This window comes from Medicago sativa, chromosome 4 (genome assembly GCF_051527215.1).
Source record: "Medicago sativa cultivar Bolivia chromosome 4, Bolivia_mono, whole genome shotgun sequence".
Lineage (NCBI taxonomy): Eukaryota > Viridiplantae > Streptophyta > Magnoliopsida > Fabales > Fabaceae > Medicago > Medicago sativa.
In genome coordinates, this window is record NC_140752.1 from 38,332,191 (window position 1) to 38,359,738 (window position 27,548).

The 27,548-nt window shown below is 36.1% G+C and overlaps 3 pseudogenes; 2 read left to right on the forward strand and 1 right to left on the reverse strand.

The window, feature by feature from the left end:
- The first annotated feature begins 7,792 nt into the window (after positions 1 to 7,792).
- Positions 7,793 to 7,887, forward strand: LOC146929243 (small nucleolar RNA R71; annotated as a pseudogene).
- Positions 7,888 to 20,329: 12,442 nt separating this feature from the next.
- On the reverse strand, positions 20,330 to 20,941 carry LOC146929244 (uncharacterized; annotated as a pseudogene).
- Positions 20,942 to 21,069: 128 nt separating this feature from the next.
- On the forward strand, positions 21,070 to 22,174 carry LOC146929245 (uncharacterized; annotated as a pseudogene).
- The last annotated feature ends 5,374 nt before the right edge of the window (positions 22,175 to 27,548 follow it).

Genomic DNA, 27,548 nt, shown 5'->3' on the forward strand with positions numbered 1-27,548 from the left:
CGGTCACCATGTCACGAGAGGACAAGACCGAGATGCTGGACAAGGCCAGGTGTGTCATTGTCTTGTGCCTCAGGAATAAAGTTTTGAGAGATGTAGCGAGGGAACCAACCACGGCATCGATGTGGTCAAAGTTCGAATATTTGTATTTGACAAAGTCTTTGGTTCATCGGAAATTCCTAAAGAAACAACTCTATTCATTCAAGATGGTGGAGTCAAAGGCCATCATGGAGCAACTTGCGGAGTTCAACAGAATCCTTGATGACTTGGAGAATATTGTCTCTAAGGGTTATGAGGATGCCGCTGTTTTGGTGGTGTGTTGTTTGAAGGATGAAGAAGGTGATGTTTCTCACCTTGGGATTGATGCCTAGTGGAGCGGTGGTCGTCTGGAGAGACATTAAACACTCAACATTAGCCTGGAGAAGTGATGGTAAGAATACTCATGGTCAGCCTGGGTGATAAGAATATTTGTGATCCACCAGTTAAGGTGGAGTTCAAGGTGGAAGACATAGTGGGATGTATGCATTTTCTAGTTGACAGGTAGAAATCTCAACTTGAGGTGGAGTTGAACACACCGGGAATGGTACGACTATGGAGGACCTTGGGTGTTATGCAGTAGTGGTGAGAAAGGGATTTCTTCATGAAGACGAAAGGCTTTCCAGAGGTTGAAGAATATATAGCACGACTTGAGGGATTACCCTAAAAAGCCAAGGGTGATTGGAAGCAAGGAGATCTTCAAGGAAGCGGAAGATGTCCCGTGTTGATGGGGTTAAGGTGTGTACTTATGGAGCTACCTAAAATTCCTAGCATAGTTGGATGCAAGAATCTTCAAGAGGAGGAAAGCATTCCGATGGTTGCAGAAGTTAGATGTAAACTTGTGGAGCTACATGGTGTAGTGGGAAGCAAGGGAAAGAGCAGCATGGTGGTTGATGTTAAATTGGCATCTTCACAGATTTAGAGTCAAGGTGGACAACATTAAAAAGGGAAAGTGCAAGAGTGTGAAGAAATTATTACAAACTTATCCAAAAGGTATAATGTCAAAACATAATATAAAATGCATGAAGGAAAATGTAACATCCCACCCAATAGTAATTGGAATATTATCAGACGAACGTGTCAGAGGACGAGTGTCCAAGGAATTCATTTATGAAGGGGAATACTATATGATGCAGTGTTCGTAGTTGCAAGCAAGTTCAGTTATCAGTATTGAATTTGGCACGTTTAAGATGAATGACAGTTCAGTAATTATGCACAAGGAGTATATAAGTGTATTTGGACCCAAACATTTCATTGTAACATGTGAACTCTCTCTAGAGTTGGGAAAATCAGATTCACTCTCCCTTCTCTCTAGATCTTGCACCACCCTTTCCCTCTCAACCAAATTCAATCCTTTCCAACCCTTCCTTGATGAACCATGGTGCATGTGAGCTCAATTTATGCCCCTAGTGGAGATTGAAGGCAAGGTTTGAGCATAATCCAACTCCATCCTCTTCAAGACTAAGATTGATGTTAGATTGGGTTTGCATGTTGGAGCTAAGTGTTAGAAGCTGTGCTGAATCTTCTGTTGTAGGTGAGTTCTTAGATAGCAATCCTACCTTAGGCTTGTATGTGCATCTATGTTAGAATCCATGTTTTGATAGTTTTATGATTTAGGGATTTAGTAAACCTAATTTTACCATAGATTTTCAATACATGTTAATTGTTGCCATGCATTTCATTTCCCATTGTTTTTATGTATTCTCGATGGTTAAGGTACATTCGAACACTTGATTTTGAGGTTTTTGTATAAAAATACAATTTCTGCACTTCTGGATTGATCAATACTCGCTTAAGCGTGCACTGTTCGCTTAAGCGAGATATAGGCAGAAGCTAACCATGTTGCACGCTTGGGAGCACACTTAAGCTTCCAGCCTCAACACAACATTTTTGAAAATTCTCCTTGTGGTCCAGAATGCCGTCTGATTCTTTTCTTTGCAACTTTTTATCTGGACTGATGAATACTAGCTTAAGCATGCACTGCTAGCTTAAGCGAGATATAGGCAGAAGCTAACCATGCTACACGATTGGAGCACGCTTAAGAGTGCAGCCTCAACACAACATTTTTGAAAATTCTCCTTGTGGTCCAGAATGCCGTCCGATTCTTTTCTTTAAAACTTTTTATAACTTTAACAAAGCCTCAACATCAAGAAACTAATGTACATTATATGTTGAGGTATTATGAATAAAATGCATGAGTAACATCAACAAGTTCAACGACGAATGGCATACGAGCGAGACATGAATTATGCGGGTAGGAATCAAGTCTAAGTATGGTGGAAATCCTAGAGCCTCGACTTAGGCAGTCGAGAATAAGTATGCTATCATGTAACCTAAGCACATTAGGTATAAGTTATGTATGATCAAGATTATGCACGAAATGATTCACCGCTAAATGAGTAGGTTACGGACTCGTGGTGATCATTCATGTAAGTTAAGTATAAGCTCCTTATGTATGATAAGACTTTAAGCAAGAGTAGGTGTCGTGTCTTTCCGTTATCCACGCCAAGGGGGATACGAGAGGTTCACGCCAGGGGGACGGGACATGCTACGCAAGGTAGGCCCACACGACACTGAGAGAAGTCCGATGAACCTTAGCTAGGAATTCGTCAGTCAAGTAAGGGATTGTACTCGGGGTTACTGATGGGATAAAACCGCAAGTGCTCGATTCTACCGAAGTATTGAAAAGAGTATCGTTCCGACAGGGAGTTATAAATTCAATTAACTTTTAATAATGATTAGATGAAAGTTTCAAAGGTTAAAACGTTTGGATTTTTAATTGAAAGAAAATAACAATAATAATAAAAGGTGCCTTGGGATTATTGGTTCATCATAATAACAAACCCTTCACAAACAAACCCTAAACCTAAACTTTATATTTGACCTACTTTCTAAAGACAAGTTTCTCTTCAGCGTATTAAAGCTTCTCTCAAAGCGTATCAAAGTTTCTAAAGTCATTGAGTGTGTTCCTCTAGCAACCACGCCTATTCTCATGGTTGATTGCTATTAGAATCCTTGTAGAACGAAACTTTATATGTCTCAAGGTTTGCTAGACTATTCTCATGTTTCGCAACCCTTGTCTAATTTCACTTGTTCCAATATCAAAGCTCCGCTGTCACATTATGAATTGATATTTGTGATGATGAATTAACAAATACCAACCCTCCGCTGTCGCATTATTAGTTTGGTATTTGTTAATTCATTATAAAAATGATGAAATTAGATTAGAAAGTAGATTTATATAAAATTAGGGTTTATGGCTTGGTTTGGTGAGGATTGTGTCATTAGACTTATCCAACAATCCCAAGACAAGAAGAAGTTTACTCACTAACGTTCATTGTAGACATAGAGAAGAAAAAGAAGAACATAAAATAAAATAAAGAAATAAAGATGAACTTTTATTCAAAGAAACAATTGTCACTTATTATTTCAAAGAACAAAAGATGAATTGTTGTGATAGCTAACTACTCTTTTTATAGTCTACAATGTCTTAAGCCCGATGAAATACAACACTAGAATGTTCCACAAGAAACCACGGGCTTTTAGGTTGGAAATAAACTAATAGGTAGCTTGTCCGGGAAGCAAAAAGCAGCAAAAGAGACTTCTAGGAGTTGGCACGGCCATGTGGCTGGTGGCACGGTATGTGCCAAGCTTCTGGCTTGTGGTCTTCTTATTTTTGCATCAAATCTTGTATTTTTAGCCAGAATCAGCTCCGAATCCTCTTTCTTTTGCTCCAAGACTCAATCTTTCAATTATTTTTTCCTAAAATATAATAACTTGCAATTGAAGTAAAATAGTTCTAAAAAGGAAATAATATTAAATAAAATAAACTCAAATCTAAATAAAACAGACTCAAATATTATATTAAAAACACTAATTACTTACTCGTCAAACTCCCCCACACTTGAATCTTTGCTTGTCATCAAGCAAAAGGCATAAATATAGTAGCATAAAACAAGATTAACATATGACAATACAATTAAAAACATATGTCTCCTCAAAGGCTTTATACCAAATGTACACTAATCACAACTTCAAGCATTTCTTATGATCCTATTCAACCCAACAACAAGTCTTAAGTGGGTGTGTGTGTGTAGTCCAACCCTTTTCTTGCTCCTGTATAAGATAGATATTATGAGGAAACAGGTTATAACCTTAACACTAAATTAACCGAGAAAAGTTCTTTATTCATTTAATATAAGAGAGATGGGAATGTTTATTTTTATGGCATATTTATTTTTAATATTCGGGGAGTGGGACAGACGCTAGTAAAAAGGTTACCCTCGATACACCATTGCATCTGAACATGTTTTGGCTGTAAGGGTACCATCCTCGTTTTAAGAAAGCAATTATTTGCTTTATTTGCTTTGGGTAAATTTTTTAGATGCCATTGGAAGGGTTACTGAAGCTACTTTTGTTGGTCAAGGAAAACCCCACTTTCACGTGGGAAGTCAGTGAGGGAGTATCCTTTCCCCCCAGATTCAGTGATGTCCCCTTTATAGATATATTTGCTTCCACCCTCTTTAAATTTGATTATTTCCCACACTAACTTATACTACTTTTACTCTGAAAACTTTAAAGGGTTAATTTACCACTAAAATTAGAACGTGCTCCATTAAATACCTACTCATACACTTGCTCAAGGGATGCAACTTTGTGCTTTTCTCATTGGAGAATTTTCACAATAAAGCAAGATGTGAGCATAACAAGAACACTTAAAACACAAAAAATCACTTTCATGTACAAGAAACAACCATTTTAGAAGAGACAACAAAAATTTATGTCATAATTTACAATAAAAACAAGCTGCTTAACATGCCTTTCGCAACAAAACAAAATAAAAAATCAAAATCTAAGGGAAGTTGGAAACACTACGACACTTAACAAAAATAAAACAAGACACTTTATTGGCTCCCCCATACTTAGGAGAAGCATTGTCCTCAATGATTAAAAGAAGAAGAATGAGAAGGAGAAGAGAAAAGAGTAGAGGAAGAGGAAAGCTCACAATTTTATTGAGGTCCATAAGGTGGACCTTGGAGGTGAAGGTGTTGCATCATGTTCCGGAGCATTTGATTATTTTCTTCATTTATTTGATTGCCCCTTTTGACATCGTTCCTTAGCCCGGCCATTTCAACACCTTGTCTTTGTTGCTCGGTGCTTATTCTTTGAACTTCGGTTTGCATCCATGCCCACCGTTCATCATTATAGCTTCCACCGGCTTCTTGTTCATGGTGCAAGTTTGCACCTACCTCCTCTTCATTACCACCATCGTCACCATCATTGTGTACCTGTGGGTTAGTACCAACATAAAGCAAATTTTCCACCACCTCCGGATTAGTTATGTCTGGATTAGGTAGAATAATCAAACAATTAGCTCTAATAATTCTCCATTCATATTGGTAATTGTGAGTAGGGCCATGGGTTCTAAGGAAGGACATACTAGTGTGAGTATATAAGTCTAGATAATAGCTCCCCTCTATCCTCTTGATCCCTTGATTCACACTCACCCCAAACTTTCTAGCAATAAAGGTGATGATTCCACCTACCACTATATCACCCTTATCATCCGGTTTCTTTTTAGCAATTGAAACAAGATAATCAAGCAAATAATAGCAAATGTTAACAGGGTGGTTATAAAGCATAGCCCACAACATAAACAACTCATCAGTCCTTATCATTCCTACATCTTTCCTACCCCATATGGTGCAAGCCATAACCCTTTGAAGGTACCTAAGCACATGGTTGTGTTATTCAACAAATTAATCACATGTTCCTCTATTCCTAGTCTATCCATAGCATTAACATCAGGGTACTGGCAAGGAGAGATAGTTCTAGAGATTAGAAATTTATACCTATTCTTTTGCTCGGGATCCTTGAATTCGATCCCATGATTGCGGATTGTTGATTGATTTTTGCTTGCACCACTTCCAGAGTCTTCAATCTCCTTACTTATGCTCTTTGATGCCATTGACCTTAATTTGACATGGTGTGGGTTTGGGTGGAGTTTAGGTTTGGACAAGGTTTTGTGTGGGAAGGGTTGGTTTAGTGATGGGGTTTGGGTTTAAGTGAGGTTTATGAGTTGAATGATGGAGATTGATGAAGAATTTTTGGTTTTTGGGTTAGGGTTTAATGGTGTACGAATTTGGTGTTTGAATGGATGAAAATTGGTTTTGATTGGTGGTTCATGTTTGGAATGATGAATTGAGATAGATATGGAGGTTTGAAGGTTGATGTTATGGAGGTTTAGAGAGAGAAGTTGAAGGATGAGGGAAGTTTGGGTTTGAGAATGAAGGAAGAAGAAGAAAGAAAAAAAATTGGTAAAAGAAGGCCTGGGACCATGGCATGGCCGTGCCACCACAGGCACGGGCCGTGCCAACTCTCTAGAAGATGGTTGGTTTTTGGCTAGGTCACAGGCACGGCCGTGCCACCACAGGCACAGGCCGTGCCAAGCTTCTGGTCATGATAGGCTCAATTTTCTTCATTTTTTCGCATCATATTTGGACAAATACCTACAAAATAAATTAAAACAACACAAAACAAACAAAATAAAAGCAATTAAATTCATGGGTTGCCTCCAACGAAGCGCTCGTTTAAAGTCATTAGCTTGACAATCAAGAGGTTTCTCTACCCTATACCCAATCTTTCACAAAGGGACAACGACATTAAACTGACACACTCTCCCAAATCACACATGCCTTTCTCAATGGTTTCAGATCCTATAACACAAGGTATGGAAAAACTCTCTGGATCCTCAAGTTTACGTGGCAATTTGTTTGGAAGTATATCAATAAAATTCCTAAACTGCTCATCTAACTTGGATTTAGCAAACCCTTGTGTTAATGTAATTTTAGGCTCATGAGGTGGTGAAACGAGTGGCTTTTCATTCTCTCCTATGGCTTTCTCACTTTTAGGCTCATCACTCCCTATCTCTCCCTCATTCTTCTTAACTTTCATAACGGGGTCCTCTAATTGTTTACCATCCCCAAGAGTAATATCACTTATATGGCCTTTGGGGTTGGTTTCAGTTTGACCTGGAAATATTCCAGTGGTTTGAGAGGAAGCAGCCACTTGTTGGGCCACTTGAGAGATTTGGGTTTCAAACATCTTATTGTGAGTTGCTATGGAGTCTACCTTGGATGTGATTTTGGCAAGAGAGTCATTCAGAAATCCAGTTTGATTTTTAAGCTCTTGGAGCTGCTTTGATTGATTTATAACATGATTTTCCATTAAAAGTTCCAAAATGGATTTTTGAGGGACTTCTTGGTTGTTTGCATAAACGGGTGGTGTTGTTTATGCAAAGGGATTTTGAGGAGTTTTAAAAAAAAATTGGTTTGGCCTCATCCCTTGGTTATATTGAGAATAATTCAATTGCTCAATACTTTTAGCAGCACTACCTAGTTGGCAATCAATGCCAATATGGCTAAATACACCACAAACTTCACAAGGAGGTGATACAGGGGCAGGTGTGACAGCACTAGTATTCATTTTATCAAATTTTTGTGTTAGTACGTCAAACTTAGCAGCTAGATGATCAAGGGAAGAAATTTCATACATACCTGCCTCTTTTTTAGAGGGTGAAGAAGCAGTTATGACTCTCTCACTTGTCCACTGATAGTGGTTTTGTGCCATGTCCTCGATCAAAGCATATGCTACTGTATAAGTTTTCTTCATCAAAGCTCCACCTGCAGCTGCATCAACGTAAATTTTTGTGGTATATAAAAGACCGTTATAAAAGGTGTGGATAATAAGCCACTTCTCTAAACCATGATGGGGGCAAAACCTAAGCATTTCTTTGAAACGCTCACATGCATCATAAAGAGATTCACCATCTTTTTGAGTGAATTGGTGAAGCATCGGCCTTAATTGAGCGATTTTAAAAGGGGGAAAGAATCGGGCAAGGAATGCTCGCCTCATTTGGTCCCATGAAGTGATAGAAACAACTTGCAATGAATGAAACCAAGCACTAGCTCTTTCCCCTAAGGAAAAAGGAAAGAGGTGAAGCCTTACGGCTTCTTGGTGGTCCTTCAATGTTCCACTGAGTCTTAAAAAAGTTGAAATATGAAAATTCGGATCCTCATTGGGTGATCCGAAAAATTGATTTTGCTGCACTCAGTAAATAAGTGCAAGTTTTATTTCAAAATTGTTGTCCTCAACCGTTGGATACATAATAACAACGTATGGCTCATCTGAAGATGGGATTGCATACTCTTTGAGAGCACGTTCCTCAGCCATATTGTTATTATTATGTGTGTTTCATCTTCTTTCAGGGAAGAACCTTTCAATCTTAGGAATGAATTCTTCAAGACTTATGGTTCTTCGCATTCAAGAATTAAAAACTCCAAAAGTTGAAGGCAAAAAGAAAAAAAGAAACAGAATTTTTTTTTCTTCAGTCTAACTGTTATTAAAAAAAAATAATCAAATTGCAAAACTCCCCGGCAACGGCGCCAAAAAAATTTGATGGGATAAAACCGCAAGTGCACGGTTCTACCGAAGTAGTAAAAAGAGTATCGTTCCAACATGGAGTAATGAATTCAATTATCTTTTAATAATGATTAGATGAAAGTTTCAAAGGTTAAAACGTTTGGATTTTTAATTGAAAGAAAATAACAATAATAATAATAATAAAAGGCGCCTTAGGATTATTGGTTCATCATAATAACAAACCCTTCACAAACAAACCCTAAACCTAAACTTTATATTTGACCTAATTTCTAAAGACAAGTTTCTCTTAAGCATATCAAAGCTTCTCGCGAAGTCATTGAGTGTGTTCCTCTAGCAACCACGCCTATTCTCATGGTTTATTGCTATTAGAATCCTTGAAGAACGAAACTTTATATGTCTCAAGGTTTGCTAGACTATTCTCATGTTTCGCAACCCTTGTCTAATTTCACTTGTTCCAATATCAAAGCTCCGTGTCGCATTATAAATTGATAATTTTGATGATGAATTAACAAATACTAACCCTCTGCTGTCGCATTATGAGTTTGGTATTTGTTAATTCATTATAAAAATGGTGAAATCAGATTAGAAAGTAGATTTATATAAAATTAGGGTTTATGGCTTGGTTTGATTAGGATTGTGTCATTAGACTTATCCAACAATCCCAAGACAAAAAGAAGTTTACTCACTAACGTTCATTGTAGACATAGAGAAGAAAAAGAAGAACATAAAATAAAATAAAGAAATAAAGATGAACTTTTATTCAAAGAAACAATTGTCACTTATTATTTCAAAGAACAAAAGATGAATTGTTGTGATAGCTAGCTACTCTTTTTATAGTCTACAATGACTTAAGCCCGATGAAATACAACACTAGAATGTTCCACAAGAAACCACGGGCTTTTAGGTTGGAAATAAACTAATAAGTAGCTTGTCCGGGAAGGAAAAAGTAGCAAAAGAAAGTTCTAGGGGTTGGCACGACCATGTGGCTGGTGGCACGGGCCGTGCCAAGCTTTTGGCTTGTGGTCTTCATATTTTTGCATCAAATCTTGTATTTTTAGCCAGAATCAGCTCCGAATCCTCTTTCTTTTGCTCCAAGACTCAATCTTTCAATTATTTGTTCCTAAAATATAATAACTTGCAATTGAAGTAAACTAGTTCTAAAAAGGAAATAATATTAAATAAAATAAACTCAAATCTAAATACAACGGACTCAAATATTATATTAAAAACACTAATTATTGACTCATCAGTTACTCCACCCGATACACTCCGTAAAATGAACCAAGATAATGTTGTTTGTTACACGCTAACCTCTAACATAATGAATGGATACGAATATGATATGATATGATGGGATTATGCTATGATATGTATAGGTATATGCCTCTAAAACAAGTTTATGATATCTCACTGTAGACGGTATTAGTTTTCCCCGATCGTCCAGTTAGAACATGTTATGTATATGATATGATTAAACCATGATGTCATGATATTCTGACTTAGCGGTGTTAGCTTCCCCTGGCCGCCATGGTATGCGGGGCATCTAGCAAGACTTGTAGCCTATGATACGAAGAACATTATGACGGCCTTAGTATGCACAACCGTCTAGGTATGCATGTTCCACACGCGTATAATCAACCGAACGGTTGTATTGTAGACACGTGGTGACCCTAGGTTTCCCCCGAGGTTACCTATAGCCTAGGATTAGGTAGAACTCTCTGAGACATTATGTCTCATTCCAATCCTTATTTGTTTCAGATCAGCAGATTATGTGGCAAAGGACGTTATGCAGGTAGCTTAATGGTTCATCATCGAGTACATGTTTATACCAGACGAAGATTATTTATTGAATACAAGTGATTACTACACAAATGTATATGATTTCTAAGATTGTTGTATTGAACATATGAATTTGTATAGATGTGTTTATTCATTGAATATAGCCCGAACTTGAGGGTTAGGAGAAGTAGGGACACTTGTAGACATAGGTACACCAGCAATAAATGGTGGCACAAAGGTCCCCATTTTTGGTTGTGTCATTTGAGCGGTTACAGTCGGAGCAGTTACTCCCATTTCTGTTGAAACTGGCATGGCCATGGTTGCCTCCACGACCGTCGATACACTAGCACCCACTTCAGGGGCATATGCCCATGTAATTTGTGCTTGCGGAGAGGATTGCGATGATTGTGATGACATAGAAGCACCAGTATTGGCGGATTTAGTCATTATCTTCAAAACTTTACCACTTCTTAAATGCATGCACAAAATGCGGATTCTTCCTTAGAAAAAGTTCTCTGAAAATAGTTGCTAATCTTCACAATAACCGTTTTCTCAAGAAAGGTTTTAGAAAACAAGTTTTTAGAAGAAGTTTTTAATTTTTTGGAAGATTATGACAATCTCTTCCAAAGTATTTTTTGTTTGAAAAGTGCACAATGAAATTTTTTTACAAAGGTTTTGAAAAAAGTAGAATGGAAATATCTCTCCAAGGTTTTTGAAAAAGTTTTCTTTCGTGAAATTACAATGGAAATTTCTTCTCAAGGTTTTGAGAAAGTTTTAAAAAATGATGCACAAATAGGGTCCCACCAGTCGTGCCAATTTGTTTACCGGTGTTTTTGGTAAACAATACGGACTGATTTTGATTATTACAAGCAGGACCAAACCAGAGATCCTAGGGCATGTTGTGCATTTGTTTTTGTGCGTTCATCAAGTTCATAGGTTGTTTTACAAACAAGAAGAGACCGTGTGGTGTCTTTCGACAGAAAAAAGGTTTTAAAATCAAAGTGAAGGCATTAAGTTTAAATTGCAGAAACTTAAAGGAAAGGTAAAATACAATGCATTAAAAATAAAGGTGGTCCGACAAATCCTTTACATACATTCTTTATGACTCTTTTCTCTCATGCCTGTACTTTGAGTGTTTTAGAATTCTATATAGGTGATTTGCGACCCGTTTTCCCCATGGAAAACTATGACTTATACATAGAAAAATAACTAGAAAGAAACTAATCCCACGGTCATCACACCTTCCATGTAGATAACCGCTTGTCTCCCACGTTCTCCATTGAGGAAACCGCTTCTCTTTTGAAATTCGAATCTTCCCGTTTCAAAGGCAGTGTCTTGATTTCAACAGTTTTGCATCCCTGATTTGTTTCTTGTCGAACGCTAAGCTCTTGAGCCTCTTTATGTTTAGTCCACATCTTCTTCGAACTCCTCAAATTTGAAGGAAAAAGACTTCGATTCATGCAAGAGTAAAAGTCAACTAATGTTGACCACATTAAATGAGGCTAGTGAAATTACCAAGTAACACGCCCCAACTGGATTGATTTTACTGCAGGCATCTATAAAGTGTGTCAAATGAGTGTTGCAATCTTCTGTCTCCTTACCTGAAAATTGGTTAGATTTCAAATTCACCATAACACTGTTCTTGATGTCAAACACCAACGGGTTTGCTGGTTGGAAACCAAGTGATACTTCATTCAAATTGTCTAGCCTCCCAGAGTCTCCTAGGGTAATACGGAGTTCCTATCCCATTTTTTTACTCGTCTGATGAATAATCCTGAATTGGGATTGTTTCTGGTTGTTTTGTTCTTTCCCTTGCAAGTCGGGCAGCTTTCCGAAGTGCTCGTTCAGTTTTGTCTATGTATGGATCAAATTACAGAATACCTGTTTTGGTATTACGCATAAAACAAACTACACAAAGTTCTTAGTAGGACAGAGTCAACTGGAATAATATTTTTGGTATTTTTAATTTTTTTTGGTATTTTTGAATTTTTGAAAACAGAAAAATAAAATGCGGAAAAATAAATGACTGAAAAATAAATAACAAAATAATAAAGATAGAAAAATAAGTAATTTAAATTGCTTAGTCGAAAATATTAACAATACCCGACAACGGTGTCAAAAACTTGATGTGCAGATTAGGCAAGTGTACCAAATCATTTACCAAGTAATAAAGTGTAAGTAGAGTACCGTATCCACAAGGATTGTCGATATAATAAAAGATAAGGGTTGGAGAGTTGCAATTTTTATTTGTTTGCAACAGAGCAAGTTTACCTTTTTTGGTTGCAGAAAAGTAAGTAGCGATCGGGATCCTTCGAATCCCCCCTGTTTATATTGTTGGATATTAAATAACAGTCATGTCGCATTTATTTATCTTAGGTAGACTATACAAGTGACAAGGTCGTTGGGACGTGACTAGCCTAGAAGGTTGGAAGCTGCACCTGCTAATCACATGATGATCCTTACGTGTAGGGTCTATAAATCTCGGTTAACTATGTCTATCCCTCATAAGTCTGGTTGCACCTGCTAATCACACGGTGATCCTTACGTGTGGGGTCTTACCGTCTCTAAGGTAATTGAAAACATAGACTTAAATAGGCTTTCCAAGATTTCCCAAGGCAATGAAGGCCAAGGTTCTTATAGGTCTTCCCATCTATGAATCTTAGGACAGTCATAGCACACACACACACACACACACACACACTCTCTCTCTCTCTCTCTCTCTCTCTCTCTCTCTCTCTCTCTCTCTCGCAGTTAGTAGTTATACTAACGGGCAACCCTATCTCGTCTACCTTACCAAGGGTTTAACAAAATGGTTCTATTTAGATTTATTCCCCGGAGTCACTTGTTTCCTAGTTACTAATCAGTTACATCCTAGGTTTAGCAGAGTTACCACTCAGTCTTAGTATTGTCACCTCCTAAGTACATACCACTAGGGTCAACTTGTTGTCAGTATCTTTCGCTAGTTACTAACTAATTACTTCCTAGACATATAATTATTTTTATAATGCTATAAATATCAAGATATAAGCAGCAAGACAGTAATAACAATATTAAGCCATGTCACAACCTAAGTACCTAATCTAGGGTTACGCTCCTTTGAAATAAATAATTCCTAAATAAAACTTAATAGCGAACAAAAAATAAATAAAATATAAACGACATTAAATTAAATAAATATCCAACAAAGATAAACAGGGGTTCATCTTAGAACTCTAACCTAAAAAGATTTAGTTACACATGGTAACTAAAAACAAATTATGAAAGATAAAAACATACCCTAGAAAATAAAGGAAAAGATAAAAACTCTCCCGAAGCTCCAAAGTTGCCTTCCTCTTGAACTGCCACAGTTCTAAACGAGAAATTATGAATGAGGAAAGTTGGTATTTATAGTGAGAGATTCTAACTAGGTTTGGGCTTAAAACACGGGCTAAACCCATAAAAACGCATAAAATTATGCCTGCACCCCTCACATTTCAAATGCTTGGGGCGCATGGCATACGCCCAAGGTGTATGAAGCACAACTTTCGATATGCCCAAGGCACATCAGAGATGCCCAAGGGGATTGGTTATGCTTTCCGGGCCCAATTTCTCTGATTCCCAAAATCATAGGATATTGGTCTAATACTCCTCATTTTTCCTGCCTAAACCTACTGAAAATGGCTGAAAAACATGCTAAGAATAACGTAAGATGACTTGTCATCATTAGGTTAGTGTTATTTTACAGTCATTTGTCAATGTTTGAAAATAAATTCCTTTAGGACAAGGAATGATTCAAGTTTGGGGTTGTGATGACGTCCTGTCACCATGTAATTTTTAATGTATTTTCATGAGATATTTGGAGTTCATAGCAATTTTAGATAGTATGGAGGTGCAAAAAAGCAGGAAAATTGAAGAATAGAAGAAATGTTGCATCGTAACACGATTACTGAGGATCGTGTCACAATATTATGACCAGATTTTGAAGTTGCTTATGCCTAAAAAATCGTGTCACGTAGGCCAAATCATGACATGATTGTGAAAAGTTATTTTTGAAGAATCCTGGTAACTTAAGGCAAATTGTGTCATGATTACTGAGGATCGTGTCATGATTTTAGGCGCAATTTCGGCTATTTAAGTTTATTTAGTTTCAGAAAGAAGGGTTCAAAATTTTGGAGTTGAAGCGCAATTTTGAGAGCGAAGAACTAAAGCGGTGGCCAATCCATCCAACTAATAGTCAGTTTGTGTAGGTTTTTATGCTTCAATTGATTATGCTATTTGTAATTCAAACTATGAGTAGCTAAATCTATTAGAGATTAGGTCTGAGATGATTCTGATGTAATCCTGTTTGAACCATGTTTGCTGTGAAACACTATTTCTCATGAATATTAATCTAGTTTTATTCAATTCAATTGTTCTTAATGTTTTTTTTTATATTGACGCTATATAATCTGAATTTGTAAGATTTAATGACTACTGACCCTAGCTTACAACTTAGACCTAATTGAATTGTTCAAATAAACTGGGTTAGTCTTGGAATAGATAATCGTTTATTTGTGATACTAGGTTAACGTGTTTAAAACCTTCCACGAATATTTGATCGCTTAAGGAATTAGGGACTATAAATTGAGAAGAGGGTCCTAACTCAAGGGATTAATTAAGACTACTTTAGTTAACAATTGTGAAACCTTGAGCACCTAGTTGTGATTGAGTAGGGTAAAGTCTTAAGTAGTTGTGCTTAAGCAAGGGAAGTCTCTTGCAGGTGTGCTTGAGCAAGGAAGTCTTTAGGTAGAGTCTAGAGCATAGAAGTCTCTAGTAGTTGTTCTTGAGCATTGAGAAGTCTCTTGGTGTGTCCTTGAGCAAATTGTAACCAGAGTGATTATAGTGAAATCCCTTGGAAGTGTAAGGGGACTAGACTACATGTGTTGTAGGAGGAACCTGTATAAATTGTTTTGTGTCTGTCTTTTCTCTCTAACTCTTTATATTTTATCTTTGTGTTATGTATTTTGATGCATTCCGAGTCAGAGTCAGAATCTGCAACATCAAATTTTGTCAAGGCTGCGTTTAACATTTAAAAAAGAAATCGTCGAAAAGGCCAACACAAATCATGACATGATTGTGAAAAGTTATTTTTGAAGAATCCTGGTAACTTAAGGCAAATTGTGTCATGATTACTGAGGATCGTGTCATGATTTTAGGCGCAATTTCGGCTATTTAAGTTTATTTAGTTTCAGAAAGAAGGGTTCAAAATTTTGGAGTTGAAGCGCAATTTTGAGAGCGAAGAACTAAAGCGGTGGCCAATCCATCCAACTAATAGTCAGTTTGTGTAGGTTTTTATGCTTCAATTGATTATGCTATTTGTAATTCAAACTATGAGTAGCTAAATCTATTAGAGATTAGGTCTGAGATGATTCTGATGTAATCCTGTTTGAACCATGTTTGCTGTGAAACACTATTTCTCATGAATATTAATCTAGTTTTATTCAATTCAATTGTTCTTAATGTTTTTTTTTATATTGACGCTATATAATCTGAATTTGTAAGATTTAATGACTACTGACCCTAGCTTACAACTTAGACCTAATTGAATTGTTCAAATAAACTGGGTTAGTCTTGGAATAGATAATCGTTTATTTGTGATACTAGGTTAACGTGTTTAAAACCTTCCACGAATATTTGATCGCTTAAGGAATTAGGGACTATAAATTGAGAAGAGGGTCCTAACTCAAGGGATTAATTAAGACTACTTTAGTTAACAATTGTGAAACCTTGAGCACCTAGTTGTGATTGAGTAGGGTAAAGTCTTAAGTAGTTGTGCTTAAGCAAGGGAAGTCTCTTGCAGGTGTGCTTGAGCAAGGAAGTCTTTAGGTAGAGTCTAGAGCATAGAAGTCTCTAGTAGTTGTTCTTGAGCATTGAGAAGTCTCTTGGTGTGTCCTTGAGCAAATTGTAACCAGAGTGATTATAGTGAAATCCCTTGGAAGTGTAAGGGGACTAGACTACATGTGTTGTAGGAGGAACCTGTATAAATTGTTTTGTGTCTGTCTTTTCTCTCTAACTCTTTATATTTTATCTTTGTGTTATGTATTTTGATGCATTCCGAGTCAGAGTCAGAATCTGCAACATCAAATTTTGTCAAGGCTGCGTTTAACATTTAAAAAAGAAATCGTCGAAAAGGCCAACACAAATCAACCCCCCCCCCCCCCCCCCCCCCCCCTCTTGTGTGTTTTTCTTACATTCTGTGGAGAATTTAAGATGTTAAGGAATTGTGTAAATCTTGAGCTTGAGCTGGAGCTTTGAAAGAAATTCAAGCTTGAGTTCTACTGGATTAAAACTTCATAGATATAGCAATATAATGGTATGCAATGTGTAACACATGCATTGTGACATTTTAAATTTTGATGTAAGACACCTATGATCTAATATTTTTAAAATTTAAAGAGAAACTTGTATATTTGTGTAATTTAAAGACAATGAATTTTAAGTTATTTTTTTATCGTTTAAAAAAAATATTATTTGGCTTTTAACACTAAGTATTACAAAATTTAATTGGGGGGTGTTACGTGGATGTGTATGATTGGCACTAAATTTTTATTTTTAGATTTACATATAGTGACTAGGTGCCCTTGGTCATTTTGCCTATATAAATTGTAGGTAATAATTTTTAACACATATTGTCTTCATTCTCATTCCGGTGTCAATTTCTCAACTATCAAACGTAATTTTCTTTTCTTTTTCTTCTATTTCACTCTCACATTATTCCTCAGATCTAGTCAAAAAGAAGTGCTTCCCTTATTGCACTGGATCAATCGGTATGTAAGTCTTCTTGTAAACTCTATTGTTTTCTGAAAAAAAATCTCAACACATAGTCAATGATGTTGGATCCATTCAGATCAAGGCCGGCTGTTTCATATTTCAATGCATAATTTAATTTTTTATAAAGTCAAAATTCTTCAAGATCTGGATATTCCGATCTCGATCAAGATATCACTGACGTCCTTGACTGCGTGAATGTGTTGATTGTTGACTATAACAAATTCAAAGTTCAGACAAACATCAACATGGATAGATCTATATCAAAGTTTTCATGATTTTTGAGACCGAATTAAATAGAGTTATTATGGTTTGTTACATTAGTAAAAAAAATCTCAAAACTTATGATTTTATTTTATTTGAATTTCAGGTATTCTGGTGAATGGTGCAGCTAATGTTGTGGCTCTGTAGGAGAATTCATTCCCCTCAGTATGTTTTTTTTCTTCATTTGAACATATTTTCATCAATTGTCTATGTGATGAATGATTATTGGTTTATTTGGTAGATTTAATTTATTCCTTTTGTATTTAAGGGCGTTAAATTGCAAACCTTAATCCAATACTTGATTTGAGTATTTTTTTTTTTGGTCGGGTAGTCTAGTAGCTAGAATTCACCCTTTTCAAGGTGAATAAGTGGGGTGTCCGGGGTTCGAACCCCAGCCTCTGCATATAACAATGAATGTCATTGCCAAGACAGCTAGGTTCACGGGAACGTTTTGAGTTTTTATTTTACTCAGGATTAATTCTTTTAAATTTTAGTTTTGTTCAACATTATAAAAATGAATTTTTTTTTTATTTATGACAAAATTGTGTAAATTGATTTTTAAAACGAACTTGGATTTATAGAAATATATAGAGGAAGTAATATTTTTTTTGTGAACATGGTAAACTCTGCCCGCAACTATAAAGACTAATCTCTTGAGTTGGATGGGAAATCTCTCTCTCAAAAAATTTAACAATGTTGCATTATCAGGGTTGAATTCAAACTCGTAAGTATAACTGTTTAACAAATATTGTCTTCAATCGCATACTGTTGTCAATTTCTCAAATCTCAAACATAATTTTCTTTTTCTTTTATTTCAATCTCATATCATTGCTCAAATATAGTCAAAGAGGACTTCTTCCCTTATCCCACCATATCAATAGGTTTATGGGTCTTCTTGTAATCTGTATTGTTTTGATAAAACAATCTCAACTTCATTTCCCCACATGGTCAAGTAAGTTGGTTCCAGTCAGATCGTGTTCGGAAGTTGCATATTTCAATGCATAATTTAATTTTTTATAAAGTCAAAATTATTCAAGATCTAGATATTTCGGTCTCGATCAAGATATCACTGACATCCTTGACAGCGCGAATGTGTTGATTGTTGACCATAACAAATTCAAAGTTCAGACAGACATCGACATGGATAGATCTATATCAAAGTTTTCATAATTTTAGGGACCAAATTAAATAGAGGTATTCTGGTTTGTTACATTAGTAAAAAAAAAATCTCAAAACTTATGATTTTATTTTATTTGAATTTCATGTATTCTGGTGAATGTTGCAGCAAGCTAATGTTGTGGCTCTTTAGGAGAATTCATTCATCTAGTAAGTTTTTTTTTTCTTTCTTCATGAGAACATATTTTCTTTAATTGTCTATGTGCTGAATGATTATTTGTTTATTTGGTAGATTTAATTTATTCCTTTTGCAATTTAAGGGTGTTAAATAGCAAACCTTAATCCAACACTTGTTTTGAGTATTTTTTTTTTGTTAGGTAGTCTAGTGACTGAAATTCACCTTTTTCAAGGAGAATAAGTGGGGTGATCGGGGTTCGAACCTCGGCTCCTGCGCATAACAATGCATGTCCTTGCCAACTGAGTTATGCTCACGGAGACGTTGAATTTTTATTTTATTCAGGATTAATTATTTTAGATTTTAGTTTTGTTCAACGTTATAAAAATGAATTTTTTTTATTTATGTCAAAATTGTGTGAATTGATTTTTATAACGAACGTGGGTTTATAGAAATATATTTAGAGGAAGTAAATAATTTTTTTTTGTGAATAGGGTAAACTCTGTCCACAACTACAAAGACTAATCTCTTGAGTTGGGTGGGAAATCCCTCTCTCAACAAATTTAACAATGTTGCATTATCAAGGTTGAATTCAAACTTGTAAGTATAATTGTTTAACACATATTGTCTTCAATCGCATACTGTTGTCAATTTCTTAAATCTTAAAACACAATTTTCTTTTCTTTTTCTTCTATTTCATTCTCAATCATTCCTCAAATATAGTCAAAAAGGAGTTCTTCCCTTTTCCCACCATATCAATCGGTTTGTCGGTCTTCTTGTAATCTCTATTGTTTTCTTAAAACAATCTCAACTTTATTTCCCACATGGTCAAGGAAGTTGGTTCCAATCAGATCGTGTTCGGAAGTTCCATATTTCAATGCATAATTTATTTTTTATCAAGTCAAAATTCTTCAAGATCTGGATATTCTGATCTCGATCAAGGTATCACTAACGTCTTTGACTATTTGAATGTGTTGACTATAACAAATTCAAAGTTCAGACAGACATCAACATGGATAGATCTATATCAATGTTTTCATGAGTTTTGAAACCGAATTAAATAGAGTTATTTTGGTTTGTTATATTAGTAAAAAAAAATCTCAAAATTTATGCTTTTATTTTATTTTATTTGAATTTCAGGTATTCTGGTGAATGTTGCAGCAAGCTAATGTTGTTGCTCTGTAGGAGAATGCATTCCTCTCAGTATGTTTTTTTTCTTCATGAGAACATAATTTTATCAATTGTGAATGTGATGAATGATTATTTTTTTATTTGGTAGATTTAATTTATTCCTTTAGTATTTAAGGGCGTTAAATTGCAAACATTAATCCAACACTTGTTTTGAACTTTCATTTCATTCAGGATTAAGTTTTTTTAGATTTAAATATTGTTCAACAATATAAAATGAAATATTTTTTATTATTTATGGCAAAGTTGTGTTAATTGATTTTTAAAATAAACGTGGATTTATAGAAATATATAGAGGATGCATCCCTCGGACATTCTCTACTAAGTATTTGTTTCAATAATTGCATGAATAATAATGATTGGATCAGAAAAATCTAGTTGATATTTGCGCAACCTTTTCAGTTTAATTTTTCGTAGAAAATATTTTTTGTTTTGTCTTTTAATTCACTGATGATTAATATAACTACCTATTTGATAATTCTTTCATTGTTTAGCAATAGGAATTTTAGGGTTCTGATTATAAGAAGACAAACCTTATTTACTTGGCTAACTTGTTGCTTCTATTAGATCATAAGTTGGTCTTTTACTCATTGTTGGGGATGGAAAATTTATGGGAAGAAAAGGATCTCTGCTGACCTTCTGGAGTTGGAGCTGAATTTAAATCGATGGATACACCCTTTCCTTTGTTCGAAGAAATGGTTTGATTAATAGGTTAAAACACAACAGGCTCAAATATGTCAAAATATTGTAAAAGATCAGGCATTTGAATTTCATCTGAAGGTGGTGACATCTCATAATATGAGTAATTAATCTAGAGAAAAATTATCATCAGCTTCCAACTTAGGAATATTTTCATTGGTGTTGAGATTGATACATGCTTCTGAATTTTCCAGTATTTTATGTTAGACTGACATTGCTTGCTACCAAAGGAACATTCACATTACCATCACCTTGAATTTGTGAAGGTTGATGAGAGGTGAACATGCGCAAAGTAACACCATTTCCTTTTCTAATTGTGAGAAAGTATCCACCAGGAATTATTCCATCGATAACACTAGTGAATTCCATTCCTAGCCTGATTTCTTCACGTGGATTCCTCGGGGGAATTACTGGTGTGTCATTGTCATGGATGTGATGTTTTTCTTGTAGTCCACTCATTGTTCTTTTATCTCTGTAATAACATAAATTATTTGTCATTCACTAGTGAAGAACACTTAATCCATTAATTATGGAACACTATTAAGCTAACTATTAATTTAGGTTAATACAAAGATAAAAGAACAACGAGTGGACTACATTTGAAACATCACAACCATCACAATGATACACTGGTAATTCCTTCAAGGAATCCACATGAAGAAATCGGGCTAGGAATGGAATTCACTGGTGTTATCGATGGAATAATTCATGGTGGATACTTGCTCACAATTCGAAAAGGAAATGGTGTTACTTTGCGCATGTTCGCCTCTGATCAACCTTCACTAATTCAAGGTGATGGAAATGTGAATGTTCCTTTGGTAGCAAGCAATGTCATTCTAACATAAAATACTGGAAATTCAGAAGCTTGTATAAATCTCAACACCAATGCAAAGATTCCTGAGTTGGAAGTGGATGTTGATTTTTCTCCAGATTACTCATATTCTGAGATGTAATCACCTTCATATGAAATTCAAATGCCTGATCTTTTACAATATTTTGACAAATTTGAGCATGTTGTGTTTCAACATGTTAATCAAACCAATTTTTCAAACAAAGGAAAGGGTGTATCCATCGATTTAAATTCAGCTCCAACTCTAGAAGGTCATAGAATCTGCAGAGATCCTTTTCTTCCCATAAATTTTCCATCCCCAACAGTGAGTATAAGACAAACTTATGATCTAATAGCAGCAACAAGTTGGCCAGGTAAACAAGGTTTACTTCTAATAATCAGAACCCTGAAATTCCAATTGCTAAACAATGAAAGAATTAACAAATTGGTAGTTATATTAATCATCGCTGAATGAAAACACAAGTCAAAAATATTTTCTATAAAAAATGAAACTGAAAAGGTTGTGCAATATCAACTAGATTTTTCTGATCCAATTGTTATTATTCATGCAATTATGGAAACAAATATTTAACAGATAAGAATGATACAACCCTGTAAGCATGTTTATACTGAAAGTTATTATTTTTCTCCCTCAAATTTTTTCCTTCTTTTCTTTTTCAACTACATCATTTTAATTCTTTTCAACTAAACCTTGTTCAGCCTCCTCCACTACTACATCTTCATTCTTCTTTGTGACTTTTGGAACTAAAGGTGTTAAAAACCTTTTTGCTCCTCAAATCAATTACCTTACAACTTTCATTCTTTGGATTATCTTGTGTATTACCAGAAAATCCTTTGCTTGATTGATTTGCTGTCTGCTTTTCCAACTACCCTATTTGATTATCAAGGCTATTAGTTCAAGCCTCATTATTTCTTTGCACAACTTCTTCACTAGACTTCATCTCTTGAAAATTGGTTTGAGTCATTTTGACAAAGCTAGTCGTGGCTTATTTAAAAGCTGACAACTTTCTTTGTTGTTGAGGGGCTGGATTAGGTAAGAGTGGATTCAAAGTGTTGTTTTTTAGAGTAATTTAGGTTAGAATGTTATGCCCAAGCCGGGTTGTATGTGTTGGAATAAGGGTTCCCCTTTTGGCAGTTTCCCATGTAATATGCTTCCGCACTTACCCCTTTAGGCACACATTCACCAATTGCATGTCCTTCACCACATTAATCACATTTAGGAGCAGCCACTTGTTGAACTTGAGAATATTGTACTTGTAATTGTCCCATGGTAATTGCTTGCACATGTTTGGTCAAGGCTTCTATCTGTTTGTTCATGGCTTTTGATTTTCTAGGATGGCACTATTCTCACTAACCCCAAAACACCCCTTTTCTTTTTCTCGGCTTCCGCACGGTACTCATTTTGGGCCATGTTATCTATTAGGGTTTGAATTTCATGGTCATTCCTCCAAATGAAGCATCTAAGAACATCCTACGGCTGTGTCAACCCCTAACTGAAAACTTGTAGGTAGAACTTCTCGCTCAAATCATGTGCAGGACACCTTTTAAGCAAAAGTTTAAACTGCTTCCAAGCATCATACAAGACTCATTCTCCCCCTTCTTAAAGTTGGTGATCTCATGTTTTTTCTCCCAATATTTGGACATAGGAAAAAATCTCTCTAGGAACTTAAGTTCAAGCTCATTCCAGGTTTGAATGGTTCCACTAGGTCTAGACAACAACCAATATTTAGCCCTCTTGGATAAGGTAAAAGCAAACAACCTAAGCATCATTTGGTCTTCAGTCACGTTGCCTGGGGGTATTCAAAACTGACAAGTCTCACAGAAATGGCTTAAGCATTCGTGGGGGCTAACGGGATCTCTCCCATCGTACTGGTTTTTTTTTTTCAGCCCATTTCGGAAAGATGTTTTGATGTCAAAAGCTATGGGATTTGTTGGTTGAAAAACGTGGGTAAGATGGTCACGTTGGCTGCTAACCCATAGTGTCTCATTGTCGGCCAATGAGGTGGTGGTGGTGGTTCTCCCATTGTCATTTATGATAGGTCATCTTACGTTATTCTTAGCATGTTTTTTAGTCTTTTTACGTAGGTTTTACAAGCAAAATAGAGGAGTATTAGAGTAATTGCCTATGATTTCGGAACATTTATAATGTTTTCTATATTAGAGTCTGTAATAAAAGTTTTCCCGAAACATAACAATTTTAGGGTGTTCTTGAGGAAATTCACAAAGAAATCATGAAAATCGGCAAAGCCGGATATTCGAAGATTTATGTGGTCCTTGGGAAGACGAAGATTGAAGATTCACGAGGCCTTATAAGACTTCACAAAAGGAGGAATTCTGTTCCCAAGTTCCAAGACATCTTACTTTGAAGAAAACACCAAGACAGGCGAAGAAAACAGGCATTTCAGCACAAAGTTTGCAATGAAGCGCCTGGGCGTACGGAAAAACTGTCTAGGCGCATGAAGGCGGTCTACAGAAGCGTCTCATGTATGGAAAAGTGCCAGGCGCATGAACAAAAGCGCAGGGCGCATGGCACATGAATGGGGCGCTAGCGCATGGCGTTCATAGCCATATGCGCCTAGGTGCATGTGTAACAGCCCGATTTTAGCTAGATTTATTTTATTATTTATTTATGTGTGTTGTGTGTGCTATTATGTGATTATTTGCATCTGTGTGTATTTTTGGTTGGGAATTGTAGAATTCGGTGTCGAAGGGTATTTTAGTCATTTTGGACTTAGGGGCATTTTGGTCATTTTGAGTGTAGGGGTAATTTTGTAATTTTGGTTGAGGATTATTATTTTGAGTGTTAGTAAGAATGTTATTTTACCAAGTTACTAGAGAGAGTGTAGTAATTATTTTATTTACCGGTAAGTGACCGTTAGTGTTGTAATTTACCATTAAGTGAGTAGTGACATTTTGGGTGTTAGAATAGAAATGGGTTAGACCCATTAAGGCTGAGAGATAAGCCCAATTGAATAGAGCACATATATAAACTCTAGTTGTTGGTGAAAATTAGGTTTTCACAACATTTCACATTTCATTTCATTGGAGAAGAGAAGAGATAGAAGCTAGAGAGTAGAACAAGATCAAGGGCTAGAGCTAGAGGAGGGGATTCATCATCTAGGAGCTAAATTGGGGCTTGAATTAAAGATTCTTGGTGTTAGAGGTAAGGGGGTTAGTTTTTGATCATAATTTCATCATTTTTCATTTAAACCCATTTTTATGAAATTGATAAATTGAATCCATTTGCTCTGAATTCGTGCATAATTGTTGTTGTTATGATTGAGAACATGATTTGTATGATAATTGCATGTTAGTATGTGAATTAACATGTTGAAATATGCATTTGTGGGTATATTGTGTTCTTGAGCAATTTTGATGAAAAATGAGGTTGTGATGTTGAACTGTGCATGAATTTGTGTTCATTAGTTGTTGTTGGATGTGTTGTTGATGAATTGATGCATTGGGTATTATGAATTGGTGAATTATGATGAGATTTGTTGCTGTTGTTCAATTTGTGAAGTGGTGTTAAGTTGTTCATGTGAAGGACCAAAATGAAGTTTTGAAATATGATGTTGTTGACTGAATTTTTGATGTTGTTGGATGAATTGAACTTGGTAGAATTTCTGTTTTCATGTTGTGATTTTGTTAGTCGAATCGTTTGGGAGAAAACGGGATTTTCGTGTGAAAATTCGAGTGTTAACCGTTTTGAAAATGAGTGTGATGTGAGGTTTTGGAAAATGATTTTGGGATGGTTGAAACTTGAATTTCTCTGTACCTTATGATAGAGCTATGTGTTAGGAGAATGTAGGCGAAAACGGCATCAAAAATGGGTTAACGGTTTGGATTTTACGCGTAAAAACGTGAAAATTGGAAGATCTGATGCTGTCTGTCAGGTGGCCATCGTACTAGGATTTTGGACCAGTTTTTGGAGTGTTTTCGCACTGGAAAAATCGTACTACGATGGAGAAAAATCGTACTACGATTTTGCCTGACCAGAAACTTTAAAAATGCATTTTTCTTCAATCCAATTGCTTCCAAACTTGTTCCAAAGTGTAGGGGCTTTATCCTAACCATCTAGGGATGTTTTATGAAGGAATTAACTTTGTTTAAAGAGGTCTATTGAGTTCTTATGTTGCTTGGCATTGAAATGGACTAGTTAAGAGACGAACTTGGTGAATCCTATAATTCGTTGTGTTTGGCCGATGAAATGCTTATGTAACCTCTACTGCACATATATGTGACTTATGAATCGTTTTTGAATAGGTCACATATGACTAAGTGATTGTGCCTGAATGATTGTGGAAGGTTGAGAATGATGTTTATCATAATTTATTGTGTTATTCCATTTTACTTGATTTATGTGATGTAAATGGAAATGAATTGTAAAAAGATGTTGATGAATGTTGATGAATTTTATGTGAGATGTGATTGTTGATTGTATGGGCATGATTCTTGATAATGCAATGTTGTTGAGTTGTTGAAATGTAAAAGGAGGTGTACTTTTACATTGTTATGATAGTTGTTATGTTGGAGTTGTGCATTATTGAGTCATTGCTATATGTCCATGCATCATACCATGATGTTGTTATTGTTGTTGAAATGTAAAAGGATGTGTACTTTTACATAGTAAGAGGAGGTGTACTCTTACTTAGATGTTCAGTTGGCATCTATTGTTGTTGATTTGGTACCACATGCATATATGTGTCAAGTCTAGGCGCATTGCATATATTTAATTGTCAGATGGTTGTGTTTGTGATTGTTAATGATGGGTGGTAAGTGTGGACTTGTATTGCTTATATGATTGAATGTTGATGTTGGACATGTATGCAAATATCTATGAACTCTTTTATATTTGTACATCTGTCCATTATGATTTGATTATGATTAATGTAATACTTACCCCCAGTGGTTTCGACCGCCTACCTGTCTGTATGGATGGGTAGACGTTGTGCAGGACTAGACGCTTGGTGAGTTTGCTTGTTGGATGTTTGGACGACGGGAGCTTTCTCCGTTGTCGTGTCAGTGTTGTAGTATCTAGGCTCTGATTAGGCTTAGTGTCTATTTGTTGTTTTCTTTTTTTGGATTTTGTTGCTCTGTTGTTGCTATTGTCCACTTGTCGGACTTGGATTATTTTTATATGAGGATACATTTTGACCATGGCATGTATATGTTGAAGTTTATGATTTGAATTCCGTTGTGACCGTTGAAATATTATATATATGCATGAAATTAGTTGGTTTGGTTTTGAGACGTAGCATCTATTTCTAGAATATTTCTGATGTATTCGCGCGTTTTACCGCTTAATAGAAATAGGGTGTTACAAGTTGGTATCAGAGCCGTGGTCAGTCTTGTCTGGACTAATAGACTAGTAGACTAGTGTTTGTTGGATTTACCCTGTTAGTATACAAATGGTAATGAGTAACCTTTGGTACTTGTTCTTATGTTGTTGTGCTGTTGTTCTTATCTGTTGGTTGGTTTTGTGTAGAAGTGAGATGACCGGTGGTAGAGATGATGGAGCGATTGCTCAGGCTTTGACTTCAGTGGCTCAGGTGTTGGCTCAGGTTAATGAACAGGCGGCAGCTGGTCATCGTGATCCTGGTGAGGCTGAGGAGCGGAGGTTGGATCGTTTCTTGCGAAACAGCCCGCCGACGTTCAAGGGTAGGTATGACCCGGATGGAGCTCAGAAGTGGGTGCAAGACATGGAGAGGATCTTTCGTGCTATGGTGACTAGTGAGGACCAGAAGGTCAGGTTGGCTACTCACATGCTTGCTGAGGAGGTTGAGTATTGGTGGACCAATGCTAAGGGAAGGCTTGAGGCTGGTGGAGCTGTGACTTGGGCTAGGTTCAAGACTGAGTTTTTGAGGAAGTACTTTCCTGAGGATTTGAGGACTAAGAAGGAAGTGGAATTCTTGAACTTGAAGCAAGAGAACCGTTCGGTGGCTGAGTATGCAGCAAAGTTTGAGGAGTTTTCGAGGTTTTGCCCGTACATCAATGCGGAGGATGCTATGGTTTCCAAGTGTGTGAAGTTCGAGAGTGGTTTGAGGCCCGACATCTATCAGTACATGTGTATTCAGGAGATCCGAGACTTTGATACTTTGGTGCATAAGTGTCGTATGTTTGATGATGCTGGAAGAGTTAGGGCTAATCATTACAAGGCTCAACACGATAAGAAAGGAAAGAGTCATGGATATGGGAAGCCGTACAACAAAGACAAAG